The sequence below is a fragment of the Aethalodelphis obliquidens genome, unplaced genomic scaffold (assembly GCF_003676395.1).
Source record: "Aethalodelphis obliquidens isolate GAN/ISIS:26980383/991018 unplaced genomic scaffold, ASM367639v1 scaffold91, whole genome shotgun sequence".
In the NCBI taxonomy this organism is placed as follows: domain Eukaryota; kingdom Metazoa; phylum Chordata; class Mammalia; order Artiodactyla; family Delphinidae; genus Aethalodelphis; species Aethalodelphis obliquidens.
This window is the reverse complement of record NW_020838035.1, coordinates 521,530-537,266: the sequence shown is the minus strand read 5'-3', so window position 1 is coordinate 537,266 and position 15,737 is coordinate 521,530.

Below are 15,737 nucleotides of genomic sequence, written 5' to 3'. Positions count from 1 at the left end.
GCTTTCCTAATGTTATTCAGACTTTGCAAACTCACACCCTCTCTGTTGTTTTAATGTTTAGACTTTCATTTCCTCCCTGCTACTTTATTTCAGCAGTGCACACTAGGCAAGCAATCACACCACGAAGGGTAGTTATTGGATTTCATTGTTGAGAACCAGAGCACATAAAACACAGACGTGTCTGAAGTTGCAGGGAGACGAATATTGTAATGCTATGTTCAAATTTCATTTGGGATCAGATGGGGGAGGGGAGGACATGATGGAAAGCGGGATAAAAGCAGTAGTTTTATGAAACTGAGGAGCCAATAGATCCTGTTGGAAATAGATGCACAAGTATGACACTTAAAGCTGTAAACACACCTCTCACAGATTCAAGACACATTTTTTAAACGCTTTTTATTTTATTTATTTATTTTTATTTTTTTAGCTTTTGGCTGAGATAAGTCAAAAGACTTACCTCCTAATCTCCTCCTTTATTTCTTCTTCTTCTTCTTTTTTTAAAAATTAATTAATTTATTTATTTTTGTCTATGTTGGGTCTTCGTTGCTGCATGTGGGCTTTCTCTAGTTGTGGTGAGCGGGGGCTACTTTTCGCTGTGGTGCATGGGCTTCTCATTGCAGAGCACGGGCTCTAGGCACGTGGGCTTCAGTAGCTGTGGCATGTAGGCTCAGTAGTTGTGGCTTGTGAGCTCTAGAGCGCAGGCTCAGTAGTTGCGGTGCGCTGGCTTAGATGATCCGCGGCATGTGGGATCTTCCCGGACCAGGGCTCGAACCCGTGTCCCCTGCACTGGCAGATGGATTCGTAACCACTGCGCCACCAGGGAAGTCCCAGAATCATGATATTAACTGAAAAAACAAATTAGAGGTGAGCAGGGAAGGTGGGGAAAATAGCCAAAAGTGTTTAATTTTGTGTCGTTCACAGCCGAGAATCAAGAGTCTCATCTTAAAGTTGGAAACTCAGATGGGTGGATCAATACTGTGCAGGCAGCAGAATAGCTGGAACGAAGCAGGTGAGGATGGAAAGGTCACGAACTCCTGCATGTGACTCCACGCCCAGCGCTCCCAGAGCCGTGTCGGCAGCCGGGACGTTCATCAGAACAGATTTGATCTCTTTCGAGATGTCCACCTTCTTCCCAAACCACCGGCTCCCAGCGCAGATGCATCACCTGGCACAGAGCACCACCGGCCACCGGCCCTCCAGGTGCTGGGTGGGCGGTAGGTCTTCAACCATTGAGGGGTGACTGACGTGAGAGGCCTGCTTTGGGGTCACATGGACACATCGGTACACCCTCCAAGAAGTGGCTTCTCACCTGTGGGACACTAATATTAACACTAAATACTAAACCAGTACTAACACAGAACGGAGCATTAACACTACACGCTAAACTAGTACCAAACTAACACTAAGCAAAATACTAGTACCAGACTAACGCTCCACTAACCACTGGTAGGAAACAAATACTGGACTGACACTAAACTAAATGCTAATACTAAGCTAATTACTAGCAGTACATACTAAACTAAATACTTTTACTAGACTAATACTAAATTAAGTACTGATAATAAACAGAAGATTAATACTGAACTAAAGACTAACTCTACACCAATTACTAATAGCAAATACTGAACTAATACTGAACAAAGACAAAACAAATGCTGAATGGTAATACTAAAGAAACACCAGACTGATACTAAACGAAATGCTAATACTAAACTAATTAGCAATACTAAATACTAAACTATTACTGATATTCAACTAATACAAAGCTAATATTAAAATACTAATACTAAACAAACAGCGGGCTAATACTACAGTGAATGCGAATCTAATACTAAATGGTAGACTAATACTAATACTAATACTAATATTAAAGTAATGCAAAACTTGTACCAAACTAAATACTAGTATTAAACTAATTAATAATACTCAATACTGAACTAATACCAAACTCAGTACTCATACCAGACTAACACAAAACTAGTCACTAATACTAAATACTCAACTAATACAAAATGAATACAAAACTAAATACTAATACTAAACAAATACCAGACTAATACTAAAGTAAAAACCAATACGAAACTAATTATTAATACTAAATATTGAACCAACACTAACCAAAGTACTAATACTAGACTAATATATGACTAATTGCTGTTACTGAATACTGAACCAATACAAAACTAATACTAAAGTAAATACTAAACAATCAGCAATACTAAATACTAAACCAATACTAAACTAAATACTAATACTAAACTAGTTAATAATACTAAATACAAAACTAATACTCAACAAACACGAACCAAATACTAATATTAACCTACTTACTAATACTCAGCACTAAACTAATACCAAGCTAACACTAAATATTAATACTAGAGCAATACTAAACTAATTACCAACACTACTAAACTGCACTAATACTGAACTAATACCAAGCTAATACTAAACTAAGTCCTAATATTAGACTAACATCAAACTCACCTCTGCACTACATAGTATTATCCGTACTCACCTACTGTAAAGTCACAGCCTAGAAAATACTAACGTGCAGCCTCCTGCCCACCTCCTGGAGGAGACCTTTTCTATAAAGCTCCCCAAACACGTGCCGGCTCCCTCCCGGCCCCTCCCCACAGAGCCTCTGTCTGCAGCCAGCTGAGGGCGGGAGAGACAGGCATTGTCTATGAGGTGCTCACGCCAACATTTTCTGTTGCCTCAGAATTTCAGCTGATTCTCCAAACCGAGAACCACTATGCAAAGAAGCCCCCAGTTCTGGGGGATTTACTAAGCATTTTACAACCCTACCAGTCGGAGCAGGGTTCCGACTTCACATCCTCACCAGCACCTGTTGTCTTCTGCTTTTTCCTTTTTAATATCATAGCCATCATCATTAGTATGAAGTGATTTTAATTTGTATTTCCCCAAAGATGAGGAATACTGAGTATCTTTTCATATACGTATTGGCCATTTGTATATATTCTTTGAAGCAGCATCTCTTGAAGTCCTTTGCCCGTTTTTAAAAATCGGGGCAATTCCCTGGCAGTCCCATGGTTAGGACTCCATGCTTTTGCTGTGGTGCTGTGAGGCCAAAAAAATAAAAATACATACATACATATATAAATAAATAAATACATGCATACACACATACGTAAAAGAAAAATGCATTGATTTATCAAAAAAAATTGGGTTGTTTGTCTTTTTATTGCCAAACTATAAGAGTTCTTTAATACCTTCCAGACACCAGATCTTCATCAGATAAATTACTTGCAAATATTTTCTCCCAGTCTGTAGGTTGTATTTTTACTTCTTGGATAGCGTCATCTGATGCACAAAAGTTTTTAATTTTAATTAAAATTAATCTATGTTTTCTTTGGTCACTTGTGCTTTTGGTGTCATATCTAAGAAACCATGAGATAAGCTTGCAATAAGCATTGGTGTCCACGGCCATCATTTACGACTCATGCATCTTGTAGGTAAGCTGCTTCTCATCCTTCTGGGGTATGGGTGAAAGGATGCAAAGTGGGTTCTCACCACATCAGAGGCATGTATACAGACATGCAGGCAGGACCTCTGATTGGGTGTCACACCCCCAGCTAGTTATTTGAGCTGGATTTTCTACACTCTGCCTCCTGTTAACTTACCCCAGAGTCTTCTAGTGGGATTCCTGTGTTGAAAGAAAACCCCCTCAACCCTGATGCATTCAGTGTTAAATTAATTCTGTTTCAACGTGACGTATCCCGAGAGTTGCATTTCAGCACTTGGCTCTTAAGGACCCCAGAGGGCTCGTGGGGAGGGGTGAGCCCAGGGCTGAGCAAAATCCCCAGTCAACCAGGGATAGGTTGTCTGAAGCCAATGGATTAAAGAGAAGCCCTCAAGTTCTCACATGAGAACCAGCAGTGGCGGCGGTTCTTTGCCCATCCAGATCGGACCCTACACTGTCCATTTATGGTGGAACTACACACTGGGAGTTTAGCAACTAATACTCTTAGATTCCTTGGGTATACACACTACTATATATAAGATAGATAACTCATAAGGACCTGCTGTATAGCACAGGGAATTCTCCTCAATACTCTGTAAAGACCTATATGGGGGAAAAATCTAAAAAATGAGTGGATACATGTATATGTATAACTGATTCACTTTGCTGTACAGCAGAAACTAGCACAACGTATAGTAACTAAAGCAACTATACACCAATAAAAATATAAAAAACAATCCCCTGACGCGGTGGGTAATTGGTTTTTTTGTTTGTTTGTTTGTTTGTTTTTGTAGTACGCGGGCCTCTCACTGTTGTGGCCTCTCCCGTTGCGGAGCACAGGCTCCGGACGCGCAGGCTCAGCGGCCATGGCTCACGGGCCCAGCCGCTCCGCAGCATGTGGGATCCTCCCGGACCGGGGCATGAACCCGCGTCCCCTGCATCGGCAGGCGATCTCTCAACCACTGCGCCACCAGGAAACCCCGGTAACTGGTATTTTTGAAGGTAGCTCCCCATGCTTGGTCTTATGGTCACCATTTGGAAGACAAAACCAGTAAAGAAATGCTTGTGATTTCGCAGGGTGGTTTTAACAGATGTAAGAGCGCCACCATCCCAACACCCGTAACTGTGTAGAGGCACACCCGCATATGTAGATTGGTTTTTAGAAGATTATTACATAATTAAGGTTGGATCAATCATCCTTTCCCCCGGAGAGTCCTCCTTCTGGGAGAAACTCATCACATACAAGGAGCTCAACAGCATCCATCAATCAATACTTGATCCCTATCCTTCAGCCTCTGTGGGTGGAGTGCAAACACTCACAGCCCCAAATCAGCTTTCCCCTCATTAAAAAAAATCACATTATTAATTAGCAGGGCCCCTTGGCAGTCTCCTGAGAAAGAGCTACGCACATCTCTTTTCTGACGTGGCTACAAATACAAGTGGATGGGTGCCGGCTGGGGGAGAGGGTTTAAATAATTCAATACAAACACAAATTAAGTATGGCGAGACTTCCTTAAATCCAGCTCATGCCTCGTTACTTTAATTTTTATTTTCAATCCTCGGCACACATGACGGACACCCAGTAATTGCCTCACATAAGCATCTGAGTCACTCGTGCGGAAAAGCTGTTCTCTTTGGGGGCCGGGGTGTGGGGGGGACTTGATGGGAATTCTCAATTTTATGATAATGGGTCTTCCGCAAAGCATGGGTAATAAAATGGTAATCGCAAACATAAAAGAGCGTTAACCCCTTCAGACTTGGAGGCACGGGGTTGGCATGACTCCTTAATTGGGGTTTGATCTAAGCAAATTGCATTACTGAATTTTATTAAATAGTGCGGATGCCAGGAGTGAATTATCACGGAGAGAGGAGATGACAATTACCTTCAGAGGAAACCTCTCTCGGAAAGTGTTGGGGACACTGTTTTTTTTTCTTTCCATTCTAAATATACCCGGTGTAAAAGATGGTAACAGTTTGAAGTATTCTGTGTACAATTACATATTCTAATTTTAAAACTTCTAACATATTTTATATGCTATTATGTCATATATTCCAGATCACCAATCGTCTATCGCCTATGAACGGGTAAAGAAAATCCTAAGTGTTCGTGTCATTAGGAAGGTCTCTATAAGAAAATCTGCTTTTGGTTTCTGGATGCCCTTGACTGCTCTAAGGTGCGGGCAGGAAATGTACAGCGTGAGTTGGGGGCGTCGTGTCAGCACTCAGAATAAAAGACACCAAAGACTGATCGTATCTTGTCCAAAGGATATTGGGACAGATCAGAAGGGCTGCCTCTGATCTGCAATGAGGTAAGAACCCACACCAACAGTGGAGGGAATGGAATGAAATTCATCAAATATGGCAAATCTGTGACTTCTACTACAGAGAAAGAAAGAGAGAGAAACTCTTGTGTCATCTTTAGAGGAAACCAGAGCTCGGAGTCAGTGTTCCAAAAACCGATTTTAGAAAAGTTAGAAAAAAAAAAAGTTTAAAATTCTTTGTCTTCCTGTGCATCGTGTATTTCTGAGTATCCAGACATTACAGGAAGGAATGATCTTTTTTCAACAGGAGAATTCGGGCTCAGACATGCAGAATAAAGAATGAAGTTGTGCATCTCCATGATAGAAACCCAATGCAAGACAAATCTGCATGACGATCTTTCATGGGTGTTTAAACCGTCCATGGAAAAAGAAGGATGGGGGACTTTACAGTGCCTGGATCGGCTGGCCATGCCAGCTACTAGTGATAAAGCTCTAATTAAGGATGACACCCCAAAGAATGGACCCCCCGACATCCTGCCCCATGTGGTGTGATGCAGCAGGAAAATGATTCAACCTGAATTTACCAGGCTTCCACATTCCACTCCCAGTTTGCAGGTCATGGGAGGGCCAGAGAAATATGTTCCACAAATTCAATCCACCCCGTCAGCTTGTGGGAGACACCACAGCAGAAGGACACCATTTTCAAAATAACTGGCAAATAACACAGTGCAGAAAGGGTTGAAAAGATAGGGAATCTATCAATGGATGGATGGGTGAACAGCATGGAGTCCATACACACAGTGGAATATGACTCAGCCAACCTTGAACACACGATGCTCAGTGAGAGAAGCTGACGCAGAAGGACACACAGTGTGTGATTCCATTGATAGGAAACGTCCAGAACAGGCAGATCCACAGAGACAAGAAAGCGGGTTAGTGGTTGCCAGGGGCTGGGAGAGGGGGATGGGGAGGGATATTTTAAAGGATACAGGGTTTTACTTTGTGAAGACAGAAATGTTTTGAAACTAGATAGAGGTGGTGGTTGCACAAAGCTGTGAGTGTCCTAAATGTCACAGAATTACTCATTTTTAAGTGGTTCGTTTTGTCTTGTGTCAAATTCACCTCAATACATTATATTTTTCTACAAAAAGACTTGAAATAAATCCATCAGACGTGATGGGGTGATCTTGTTTGGATGCTGACTTGGACACACCCAGTGTAAACATTCATCTTGGAGTCCATGGTGGAAATTTGCATCCCCTGGGGGAGTATAGTTTGTCTTTAAGGCTTGATGTGGTATTGTGATTACGAATTAAAAGATACTATTATCTGTTGGAACGACACCCTAAACTAACTATAGGTAAGATGATGTAATGTCTGGAATTTGCCTTCAAAGAGCATGACAGTGAAAAGGATGGAAAATGAAATGGGATTGGCAACACACTGGTCGAGGTTGAAACTGGCCACAGGCAAATAGGGTTTCATGACACCATTAATTTTTTTTTCTAATTCTGGATTTGGAAATGTGCATGCTAAACATGTACAGCTATGTGTGGAATTTAGAGTCGCTTATTCACGCCACGAACTTTCCTTAGGTGCCGAGTGCACGGTATGTGTACACCAGATGTAGCTATAATAAAATTCAGGAAAATAACAAGTGTTGGCGAGGATGTAGACACCTCATGACTCTTGCTGGCAGGAATGTGGGACAGAGCAGCCCTTCTGGAAAACAATATGGCGGTTCCCCAAAACTTTATACATGGTGTGACCCTACAACCCAGAAACCCCACTCCTGGGCAGGACAGATGCTCTCTTTGACCAAATTCCAAACAACCTCCTCTAAGCCCTCTTTTCAAGACAGCCTCAACCATCTTCTTCCTGCCGAATCCAGACTGGGCAAGAGTCCCGCTATGTCAATTTAGCCAGAATCCCTCTGCCCTTCACATCTCCTCTTAGGCATTTTCCACCCACCGAACCCCTCACTCTGCCTGTGGGTTACAAATCCCCAGCTGCCTGCTGTAGGTTCTCAAATTGATGGTGGGTCAGGATCACCTGCAGGGCCTGTTCAAACCCAGCCTGTGCGTTCCCATCTACAGGGACCTACATGGGCACCAGGGCTGGAGGCTAATGCATGGGGGGGAGAGGGGTGTACAAATCACCCAGGGATGTCCTGCCTGCTGGGACCCTAAACAGGCCACCACTTGCCCCACCAACCCTGAGATCAAAACAGTCCCACATCTATCCCTGCACGTTGGGTACCGAGCTCCACACAAGATGGGAAGGATTCCCACTGGCACCCGCCTCTTTGTTCTAGTTTCTGGAAAGTAAGTTCCAAGTGGTATTCTCATTGATAGATGTTGTCCCAACGAAGGCAATAACATCTGATAATGTCTTGGACATGTTTGGTGTCACCACCTGGAGGCAGAGGGTCCTCCTGGCATGTGGTGGTGGAGACCAGGGACGCTGCTCCACAGCCCACAGGGCACAGGACGCCTCACATCAGAGTCACCCAGCCCCAAACGTCAGTGGGGTGTTGCTGAGAAGCCCTGCTTTAGCATGAGAGACTTTCTATCAACTATCTATCGATCTATCTATCATCTATCTATCACCTGTTATCTATGTTTCGATTGTCTACATCATTTATCTATTTATTATCTATCATCTTTCTATTTATCTGTCATCTATCCATCATATCTATCTATCGATTGATCGATCGATCTATCCATCATGTAACTTTCTATCTGTGGCAGTCGTTTGCACCCAAGGACAATTTAACTCCCAGTAGACACTTCTCAATATCTGGAAACATTATTGGTTGTCAGCACTGGCGGGGAGGGGAGCTCCTGGCACCTGGTGGGTGGAGACCAGGGAAGATGCTCCACAGCCCACAGGGTCTGGGACGCCCCGCATCAAAGCGTCGTCCAGTCCAGATGAAAAACTCTCCAAATTGTCCTTCTTGCGTGGGGTTCATTCCCACCAAGGACCCATGTTTCCTCAACCTGGGACCCGTTGCTTCCACACATCTGTGTTAAACGGCCAGAGTTAAGGTGTCAGTCTCATGGGATGGAGCTCTCTACCCGCCAGGTCTGTGGGTCAGACCTGTGGCCTTTGACCTTGTCAACACCAGCGGGTCATCACCAGCTCAGCCCCAGGCCCCCTGCTGTCAGGGAGGATGGCCACCCAACACCTGACTTCCGCTTCTCAGCAGCCTTCTCAACAAGGAACCCACGTTCTACACTTTTAAAAAATTGAGATGAAATTCGCATAACTTAAAATTGAGCATTTTATTTTGTTACACTATTTAAAAAATTTTTTTATTTTTAAATTTTTATTGGAGTAGAGTTGATTTACAATGTTGTGTTAGTTTCAGGTGTACAGCAACGCAAATCAGTTATACATATTCATGTGTCCACTCTTTTTAAGATTCTTTTCCCATAGAGAGTATTACAAAGTACTGAGTAGAGTTCCCTGTGCTATACAGTAGGTCCTTATTAATTAGCTATTTTATATATAGCAGTGTGTATATGTCAATCCCAGTCTCCCAAGTTATCACTCCCACGCCCCTGCCCTTTCCCCCTTGGTGACCATAAGTTTGTTTTCTACATCTGTGACTCTATTTCCATTTTGTAAATAAGTTCATTTGTACCATTTTTAAAGTGGGTAATTCAGAGGCATTTGGGGCACTCACAGTGTTGTGTATCCACCACTTCTATCTGGTTCTACAACATTCTTGTCCCCCAAAAGAGGCCCCGTCCCCATTAAAAGTCACGCCCCATCCTCTTACTTCCATTACTAACACCACTAATCCAGTTTCTCTCTCTGTGGCCTTGCCTGTTCTGGACGTTTCCTATCAACGGAATCACACACTGTGTGTCCTTCTGGGTCTGCTTCTCTCACTGAGCAACCTGTGTTCAAGGTCCATCCACGTTGTAGCCTGTGTCAGAGCTTCACTCCTTTTCACGGCTGGGTATTATTTCTTGCACTCATTTTGGAAGGCACCTCTGAGCAGTAGCTGTGCATTTGAGAAGCCCTGCCCACTGCAGGCACACAGTCTACCCGGGCTCATCCCAATCACCTCTCACCTCCTTCCCTTCCCCTCCTTGATGGGCAAGTCGACATTTAAGGTGACTCAGGCTTCAGCTCACAGATACCTGTGCTCTAGTGCCATTTCTGGCCTGGAGTCTCGGGGATGGGCAGCAGGGGGAGAGTCTCATAAAACCGTAAGCGAGGCCGGGGGCGTGCGGAATCTGCGGGCCATCTGTTGCCGAGGGCAGCCCACGGCGACCTGCCGTAGCCTCTGGACGCCAGCACATAGCTCACTCCTGCCCTGCGCTTTTCCCGTCTCATTACGGGAATTTATTTCCCCGCTTTGTAGTCGGCGGAGCCCCCGTCCTAATTGTTTCTTCCATGTGTTGTAAATCTGTCTTCCATCCAGTAAAACACGAAGCCAAGACCTGGCAATTTCCTCTCCTACCATCGCACCGGCCGGCAGAGCTGGCGCTGAAATAAAAAATGAAGCATGTACGCACCCCTTCCCTTCCCTAATGCCATTTGCCCCAGGAATTTTTAATATTTGGGCCATACCCTCTGCATGAGGTCATCCCGGGATCTAATTGGAACCGTGGTCGGCGGGGCCTGCCTGGCTGCCTCACATCTGGTGGGACGCCATGGCCGGCCTCTGACTCAAAGACTTTAATTCCGTCATGCCTCATCTGGTTTTATACAGGCTTTTGTAGCGAGTTCACAAATTCATTCTGAGGTTTCCGTCACGATGGACCAGCCCTGAGTGGCCCCAAAGATTCCCCAGGAAACTATCCCCAAATGGACCAACTTCTGCCGTCTCAAAGGGGGTCACCTGCTCAAAGAGACCCTGTCTGCGTCCCCCTGTCACCTCTGTCCGTGCCCCAAACTCAACCAGAACCTTGTTGCCAGCATGTAACTCGGGGCCCTCCTAACCTCGGCCAGGAATAGTTACCGTGTCCATGACTTCTTTGTTTTGGTTTGAACAAATTTGCAATTTTAGAGGGAAGTAAGATTTGCAAATTGTTAGTTTTCTTTGCAGGTGTGTAGAGTTGGCCCCTAAACGTGCAGGAGGCCCAGTCCAACCTGGATTTGAGGCAGACGGCACATATCACGCTGGACATACCGACACTGAAAAGTTCTCCACTGTTTCCCTGAAATTCAAGTCTAGCTGGGGATGCTGTGTTTTCATGGGTCAACCTTAAGACATCGTTTAGGGAAAGGCAGGTGGCCCCTGCCTGGGTGGACACTGTGTTGAGGTTGGAAGGGACAAAGTCTGACCTTCCACAACTTTACCTGAAAAAGCATCCACAGTGAAACCAGTGGAAGGCACACCTGTACGCAGGTGTGTCCACTGGCTGAGGGACAGCCCAGGTTTGTCTATACTTGTTCTGGAACCTGCTGGCTTTGCTGCGTCCTTAAGTCATAATACAGTTTCTTGGTTTCTATCAAGAGATTCGCATCTTCTGCCCAGCACACCCCTATCACACACACAAACGCCTCCCCACCACACACACACACACACACACACACCCCACACACACATATACCCACAGTACGTCCAGCATGTGATTCTCAAATCTTTGACTTCACAGAGAGGCCAGAGGCAGATCCTGCAGCCTCCAGACGATACAGACAGAATTATGACAAATTGCATAAGTATGTGCAAATGGTCCGCATGATGTCATGGGCTCCGGCTCCCCCAGAGCCAGCAGAACTCGCAGCAGAAGGCTGGGCCAGGACTTGCTCTGAATTCAGTTGAGGCAATCACATTCAATTTGCTTGAAGTTATCACGGAGAGAAGCCCATCGGTTGACCTCAGTCACATTAACTACTTTATTTTCCACCAGGACTGGACGGTACGGCGTCGCGGAGCGGGGCCCTCAGGGAGACGCAGAGGGCAAGGCCTGAATGTCCCAAGGGGCATCTTCTACTCTGTTTCGTGTTTCGAGGTCCCGGGTGGAGGAATGCCAGGAGGGTCCCCCAAGAGCACCTGATAGATGGCAACAGGCCAACTGAAGGGCACGGAATCCACCAAACAGGCAAGAGGCTCTGAGTGCTTTGTAAAGGACGTTTAGCAGCCTGCGGTCAGCGTGGTTTGAGAACATCGGCTGTGGATGGGAAAACCTGAGGATTCGCCCCAAACTACTGTCAGGTGTGGTTTTACTCTTATTTTTCCTACATTTGTTTATCAGCTGCAAGATGTGTTGGGCACAAAGGTTCCAGGGATTTGGACATAGACATATCTTTTGGAGCTCAACCAGAGCAGTTGGAAATTTATCAGAAAGTCCCCAGCCTAGGCTCTCTCCCACCAGCCACTGGGAAAAACAGGAACTGGTGACCAACACCTACTGCGTCCTGTTGTAGCTGAAACATCAAAATTTAAGATTATTTTCCGAATAAGCAGCAACATAAGATAGAAAGGCCATTAGAATCATGTCCCCCAAAATAACAAAACATCCTAGGCATCCTATAGAGGATTTATCTGTCTCCTGTTCATCTCTATCTATCTATGTATCTATCATCTATCTATCTACCTATCCTTATCTATCACCTATGTGCCTATTATATCAATCAATCCATCATCTCTATTTATCTATCTCTATCATCTAATCTAATTTCTATCTATCTATGCATCTATTACATCTTTCCCTCTCTGTCTCTCTAGACACACCCACTCCCCCACATGATTGTATTTGTAAGGGTCTGGGGAATATATCTAATTATCTAATCGCCCATTTCAATTTGGTTCCTATTATCTCTGTAGTCAACACCATCAAATTAGCAGAAGTCATTTAAACACTTCAAAAATCTTTGAATGTCTGTTTTCCTAAGCTTAGATCTACAACCTTCTGGGATGTCAGTTTTGCAAAGCCCCGCTTTGGGGAGTGTGGTCAAACGTTACCCGATGAGTTGTGGAAACAGGTGGCCTCCACTTCAGATCAAACGTCCAGAAACCGTCAACCTCTGTGCTGGGTGCCACTTCCCTTTGAAAAGGTCAGAAGGGGTCTCGCGGAAAATGCACTTGTATATTTTTCATTGTTTGGACAAGAAATTGGGAACAGATTCAGTCTGTGACAGAAGAATGTCTGAGTATATTTTTGAACAGAGGTTTATTTTTTTTAAAAAAGCAATAAAAAGTAGCAAAGTGGTTGGGCTTCTCCAATGCGGTGCTTGATGGGTGATGTTGAGGCAATGTGGACATCTCAAAAATTAATTTCGTCCTTGGGAGCAGAGAGAGCCGTGCTCCACACACATCTGCAGCTGTGCAGATGTTAAAGCGTCCATAACTTACTTTTAGGAGCACATTAAGAAGGGCTGTGGACGCACTTATCCTAAGGATGCCTGCAACAGGATCTCTGGAAATCCCAGCCGGGGGCTGCCGCTCCCACACCTCTCAAATTCACAGCCCCCGTGCATGCAATTAACACACTAATTTATGACAGAAACAGGTGTTATCGAGTCCAAGCCTGTACTGCTCGCCATAGGACGGGCCAATAAACTGAAAGACGAGTTGTTGGGACAAAGAATAAAGACTTTGTTTGGAAAGCAAGCAGACAAAGACTTGTGTAGACTCGTGTCCCAAAGAACCATCTTCCCCAAGTTAGAATTAAGGCTTATTTTGTACTAAAAGGGGAGGGAGTGTGTCTGGTTGTTTCTAACTTTTTGGTGCTGGAATCCTTTGTCCTTGCAGCTGTCCATGTAGGTCAGGTCATGATGTTCCTGTAAACCTCCAACAAGACACATGTTATTTTCTGTTCTGCAACATTTTATCTCTGTATGAATGGAAAAGTGCTATATGTTTAAAGGTCAGAGCCTTGAGAATGGGCTATTCTGTATATTTCAGGCTATAGGCAACATTCTTAACTAGTAGCAAAAGCAATAGAGGACAAAGGTTAAAGTAAAAGAAACAGATCTAATATGGAGTCAGATTTGTTCTTCCCTATTAAACAGTGGTGCAGGCTTCCTGCAAGCACCTGCCCACAGGTGAAAGGGGAAGATGCTTCTGGACCAGACCCCACAGAAGTGCACTCTGGAGAGGCCAAAGAATGACTCTCATTCCAGAACTTTGCACCCTCAGTTCATCTCCTGGGAAATTATTATTGTTTTCTCTTAGATATCCTTGGTTTTTTTGTTTTTGTTTTTTGTTTTTTGTTTTTTTTGCAGTACGCGGGCCTCTCACTGCTGTGGCCTCTCCCGTTGCGGAGCACAGGCTCCGGATGTGCAGGCTCAGTGGCCATGGCTCACAGGCCCAGCCGTTCTGCGGCACGTGGGATCTTCCCGGACCGGGGCACAAACCCGTGTCCCCTGCATCGGCAGGCGGACTCTCAACCACTGAGCCACCAGGGAAGCCCTTGTTTTCTCTTACATCGTTTTTCTTACATATCTTTTCTCTTATGTTTTGCATTACAGTGCCTCTTTGCGCTGTTCTCCATGTAAATCAGAATTAGGTAGAGCTCACACAGTGTAGGGCAGAGCACATGTTTGGGGACCCACCTAGGAGGACCTGGCTTCATCCACTGCGAGGAGACAGACCAAGTAAAGATGTTCTAATCTTGGCCAAATATAGACGCCCCAGATATCCTAAGAAAGCAAGGTCTCTACTCAACATCTATCAGCAAACTGGCAGTATTTTCCTCATTTCATGTCCTGAGTGTACAAGCTTTGGCTGAATAACAGGCCACCCACAAATCTTTATGGCCTAAGGTGATGAGCATTTATTCCCTTTGATGTGGGGTCAGCTGAGCCATTCTGGTCTGGGTGGCTTGGTCAAGGGCAGGATGGACTAGGGAAACCTTGTTACACGTCTTGCCTTCATGGATCTTTCGTGCTTGTCCCCCTGGAGATCTTGGGGGCCCCCAGAGCTTCACATGATGACAGGAAGCAGTGTGCAAACATTTTGTACCTTGTTTCATGTTTGTTTTCGGACCTCTGGCCAGAGCAAGTCACAGGGCTAAGCCAGAACTCCATGTGGTTACAGAGAGGTGAGTTAGGGCAGACACTTTCTCCGACCATATCTGACTTGCGTTCCGAGGTTTCCCCCATGGTCGAGGAGAATTGCTCATCTCCAAGCTTTGCATTCACGTTACAGCCAGTACCACAGGGAAAAGTGTAGCATCCCCACCCCCGGCCCTTTAAAGGCAAGACAAGGCAGGCTTCCTTGTGGGGGTTGACATGTGTCCAACTAAAACTCAGAGGTTGCGTCGCCATGAAAAATAGAAGGTGGGATACCAGTGGTCCCTTGGCTCCCATCAATGAAAACGTTATAGGTTAATGAAGGGGACGAGGACCTTTAAAATATCTGATGGCACGTTCAGCCAGGAAATGAGAAAGTGGGACTCCAGTGTAAAGTGTTACAGCCTCACTGATATTCTAAATCCTGAAAATTGCTTTCTGAGACCTGCAATCCCACTTCACCTGAGGAGCCGCATTAGATGTTGGCATCCAGGTCTTTAAAGCACTTTGTGCAGATAAAAGAGTCTCTATTATATCTTAACCATGCCACAAATTCATGGAGATTGGAACGGCCATGATAAAGTTATTTTTGATGTGCATTCATGTCACTGTTGACTTGCCTTGAAAGCCCATATCAATGTGTATTGACAAGTGATATTGACCCAGCAGCCGAGAGAGAACACTTACATCTGAAGATGTCTTGGGCATAGGCTTGACCTGCAAATCCAATCCTGTGTATTCCCTGACAGTTCTTGGTCTTCTGATGTGGCAATGCTCATCGGAACGTGGACCTTCACTTCCCCAAAGCGACTCTTCACCAAATGCTCTTAGCCCACATGAAGGTCCTAAAGTTGTCCACCTGGTTCTTCTCGTTTGTTCTCTGTATCTGTGAGTCTGTTTCTTTTTTGTTATATTCACTAGTTTGTTGTATGTTTTAGGTTCCATATATAAGGGAGATCATACAGTATTTGTCTTTCTCTGCCTGACTTATTTCATTTAGCATAATGCCCTCCAAG